Genomic DNA, 4,932 nt, shown 5'->3' on the forward strand with positions numbered 1-4,932 from the left:
CATTTTCAAACCTTTAATTGGATACACCTTGTCATCTTTAGCTTCTCTAGCTGTACTTTTACTGGAAATGCACAGCATCTCTGTGTTTTGAGGTTTTGGTTACATTAAGATTTAGCGATGTGTGCTAGGAAAATGAAAACAGCCAAATAAATAAACAAATAAATAATACGTTGGCTGGCTTCCTACATGTCTCTTGGTATCTCTGAGCAGCTATGTTACCACTTTGTGGCTCTAATTAGATCATGAGTTGATTCTTTGTGGTTGTTGTTTCTAGGAAGCAGACAGGCATGAAAATGGTTGCGAAGGTAAAAGTTTTCCTTCACACATTCACTCAGTGACAGACATGCTGTGCTTGGACTCATCAAATGACTTGTGGCACTGATGTGAATATGCACTTTTGTTTTTCAATCAGTCTGAGAAGCTAAAGAGTCCAGTATATCCAAAGAACTCTGCATCCTATCAGTGATTGAGATTCTGTATCTGTGGAAAGCTCTGCCCAATTGCTCCAATGCCAAGCTGCAGACGATGGCCCAAGGTAATGCATTCCAAATAATATCTCGCTTGTATTATGTGCAATAATGCAAGTGTTTGTAATTTTGATTTGTCCTTTAGTGTTACAGGGGATTGACGACGCCTCGTGTGCAGGCCTGAAAAACCTCCTTCTTGGTGCCATAAGCAAATGTCTACATAATACCAAAGATGCCATTCAGGTACTCTTGTGTTAAATTAATTATGCAATTTGCATCGTTGGAAATTGATACACAGCATGAAGGCACGGCCCTCGCCGGCTGCACTTAAAGGATTTTCAAAGTTTGTCCATGCACTTACACAACACAATAATCAATGTTTGTTTTGTATCATGACTTTTTTTTTTTTGAAACAGTATTTTCAGCTGGCTGCAAGGATGAGGGGGGCGTCTGAGCAACTCTTATGTGCAGCCCTACTCTTGCTATGAACTGGCCTGTGTGCTGCTGAATTCCCCAGAGGCAAGTTGTTGTTGTGTGTGTATGTGTGATAGTTAGACGCTCTGTCTGGCCAAAGTCCTGGAGGAGTTACACTACTAAATATTTCTTCTTTTTCTTTTTTTTCTAGTCTGCGGGGAAGGGCCGAATGCTAATGCTTCAGCCAAGGTACAGTAATATTACTTATTATTCTCTGCCCTGAAAGGAGGTACTATGTCCTGTTTTTCTGTCTATTTGTTAGCAGTCTAGCTTCCACTGTTTTTAAGATATCGTTGTGGGGGCGTGGCTGCGGTGCCGTACAGGGAAGGCGTACGCACCTGCACAGCATCCACAATCATGCCCCGCCGACTTAAATGTTGTACTGGGTCCTGTGGTGGAGAGGCGGTGTTGATGTGAGTACGGCTGGCAGCGAACAGCTGCGGCCGTTGTGTGTAAATAGTGTGCCTCAATAAAAGATGTTGAAAAGCAGTAAAATGCCATCGGGTCTGCTGTGGTCGTTTACAATCATTTCAAGTTTGTGTGATGACAGTTACCAACAGCTCGAGCTGATTAATTTAGGTGAAAATCAGGTTAAGATCAAGGTCGCACCATATGTGAAAATCAGTACAAAGTTTATATAACCACAATTTTTTTTTTATTGATCGTCTTCAAACTTCACAACAACATACTGGGCATTGGAGACATGAGCACCCATGTCGCTAAGCATTTCCCCTTGACCTTCATTATTGGCGCCCAAGGTGAAAGTTGGTCTTGAAAAACATTTTAAGATACATATCAAATGTAATATGTCATATGAAAGTCATGAAGAGAGCTTGTGATGTCACCAGTGATGCCGTAACAGGCTGACATTATCATATCGTAATGAAAACAGGCTGATGTCAGCTTGTTTTAATAAAAACCTCATAAAATATCAGAGTTTTTAGTGTAGCCCGTGGTTTTGGGGCGAGTTGCACTATGAGTGATCTTGTTACTACTTGAAGTAGTTGGTAACAAGTCCTGCCTTATTTGATTAATTAAAAGTAATTAGTATGTTTGGATTTCGTCTGATTTCTGCTGCGGGTCAAAGCTTCTATATAAAACTAATCAAGTCTTCAGGATGTTTCATTCTGACTCATCGCTCTATATCAGATTAAGACACTCACTGTCTGATCAGGTGACAGGATGTCTATTGGAGGGCAGTGCTGCTTGAACTTAGTGAGCTGAGTACACTGGCTTTGTATTGACCTAAAGTTTGCCAACACTGTAGCCAAGACTCTGTATAAGGAATGGATTTAAATGGTGTGAATGCCTGATGCAGTCTCGCCCTGCAGAGCAGTGTTGTAAGTATCTCGCTTGCATTAGCATTAACTTGTTAGTTGATTGGTGGCTGACACTGAATGAGCACAGATCTCACTCTATTAGCCGTAACAGCCGTCTCTGCGTGACTGAGCAGATACACGGTGTCTGAGAGGAGCACAGGAGGAGCCAAGCACTGGGTCTCTGTTTTTCTTACCTGATTGTCAGCATGTTCATTGATCTGTCTGTGCTGACTGCAGAGGTTGTTAGAGGGCAGAGCACGACCAACATAAATTCATTTTCATTTGGTTTTCTGTGCAGGAGGACTACGCTGGCTATGACTTTGAGAACCGACTCCACGTTCGTATTCATTCAGCTCTCGCCTCTATGACGGCCTCTGCCAGCCTTGAAGTTTAATCTGTAATAATGTCTTTGAAAAAGGCACATATATGAGTATAGATATTTTCACTTTAAAATAATTTCTTTATACTCATAAGATTCTGAGCCAGTGCATCATTTAGAACACAAACATGAATATTTCACGAGAAAACAGGTACAAGTGGTGTTATCGATCTGTTACTGTACGGCACAATACACTAATGTTTGTTTTTGTCTTCAGGGTTTGTTTTAAAACTAGATGCCTGTTGAATTGAATGAAAACCCGTAGATTTATTTTGTAAGATCTTAGGCATTATTGCTTCCATGGAGGAAATGTTTCTTCAGATTCTGTTATGGCACATATCAAGTATTAAGCATCAAAGCAATTACAAGAAATGACTCTGAAAATGTCTTTAAAGCCAATATTTCCACTTCAGTGTTGGTTGTTGACTTTGACATTTGTAAAGCTAATCTATAGCAGTGTATTAATCTTTGTTTTTGTGTTTTTAGAGCACAGTCCCTTTTTAGGCAGTCATTTTTATCAGTGTAATATGTCTGCGTAAAGGTTTTAATAAATGTGCCACTTTGAGCGGCTTAAACGCTCCTTTCTGCTGCAAAGTTTTCCTGTATATTTGTTATAATAAAAAGAACATTGTAAAACTGAATATCTGTTTTCGTTGACTGTTTAAGTGTCATAGCTTAAAGGTGACAAATACATTTCTTCACCAACAGAATTTGTACTTCTTAGTCATCTAAGTAATCATGACGGGCCTCAGTCCTTTCCTGTAGTGGCTTATGAGCACAGACAATGAGGAGGAACCGTTTTATCGTTCCTCCTCAACTGCTTCAGATGCCTTCATTTCCTTCAGATCATGGAAATTGACATTTTTTTCTTATTCTATTGTTTCTTGTTTTTTGCTATTTTTTTCGTTTATCCTGTATTACAGAACTTCTGAACTATGATGATATTTATTACATCCTTCTTCGGTTGTTAAATTCAGGGTCACAGGGGAGCTGGGCCTATCCCAGCTGTCACAGGCACATAGGCAGTGTACATCCTGGACAGATCACCAGCCTGTAACAGGCTAATACTTATTACCTGTTTTAATTCATTGTTCCTTGATGACAGGGTGTCTTGTACCTGAGGTACAAAGCAATGCTAAACCATGATTCCCCCTTTATACTAGGTTTCACGGTTCCCATTTTGTGACGGTGTGCACTGTCTTCTGCCCTCTAAACATATTTAGATCTTTCTGCTAAAAAGATCAACTTTTGTTTCAGCTGTCAAATGGAAACATGCCAAACATGCTCTATTTTCTTGGAGAGTAGTAGATTCATTTACCGTGTACTTTATATTTGTTGTACTGCTTTATGAAACAAGAGAATAGAATAGAAGAACTTATTTTTTTATTATTATCTTATTTTTTGCTGATTCAGTCATAGCAAATTAACATTCATGACCATAACCATGTACACAAGAATTTTTTTTTTTTTTAATGGAAAACCCACAAAACAAACCACAACGTCAAGTTTACATTAAGCTTTATTTAGCAACAATAGAAATTCTGTTTAAATAACCAAACGAGTGACAACACATCTAAAATGTATACATGTAGCAGCTATTGTTACATGAGTAAATGAATATTCAGTGCTTAACTGTAAAGAGGTAAGGCTTGCATAGTTGTAGTGATGCACATGCGTTTGAGAGTTGGATTTCAGTTATATCAGTGCACACAGTACTAAGACGATCACCAGTTATTCTAATCTATATCAAGACTTTACACAACACACTCGCACACAAATCCATAATTGAAGAACCAACGTCCCTGCTTTAGTATAGTTAGGAAAAAAGTTATGTTTACAGAATCAGGTAACTTACGCAATGCTGTTAATTGCTATACACGTCTATACAGTACATAGTATAGGTTTATTTCATCAGATATTCAAACACAAGTCTTATTGTCATATTTCTGGCCATCTTCTTATACACTGTTAGAAATGGCTACACACACACAGTTTCACTTGACTGTAGAGGCCTAGAAACTAGGCAAATATGTAACAATTCAGTTAATCACTAAATATCTGCAGCACTCATAACAGGAAGTGAAAACAGAGCCGATATACCAAAATGACCTATTTTAATACTTCGCACTGCATAACAGTATGTGTGCACAAGTGTCAATCGTAGCCAAAGGTGATCTTAAGAATCGTCACTCCTCTCGATGCTGAAGCTAATGAGGAAAATGTTTTCATGACCAAATATGAATTATGGAAAAACTACAGACAGTAGAGCTCAGCTTGCTATTTAAACAGTCCG

The 4,932-nt window shown here is 38.8% G+C and overlaps 1 long non-coding RNA gene across 1 annotated transcript; it reads left to right on the plus strand.

The window, feature by feature from the left end:
* Nucleotides 1-434: 434 nt before the first annotated feature.
* Nucleotides 435-912, plus strand: LOC109199297 (uncharacterized). The gene is made up of 3 exons (XR_002059725.2): nt 435-535; nt 613-710; nt 884-912. It is a non-coding gene; the product is annotated as an uncharacterized LOC109199297 (long non-coding RNA).
* Nucleotides 913-4,932: the final 4,020 nt, after the last annotated feature.

This window comes from Oreochromis niloticus, unplaced genomic scaffold (genome assembly GCF_001858045.2).
Source record: "Oreochromis niloticus isolate F11D_XX unplaced genomic scaffold, O_niloticus_UMD_NMBU tig00000955_pilon, whole genome shotgun sequence".
Lineage (NCBI taxonomy): Eukaryota > Metazoa > Chordata > Actinopteri > Cichliformes > Cichlidae > Oreochromis > Oreochromis niloticus.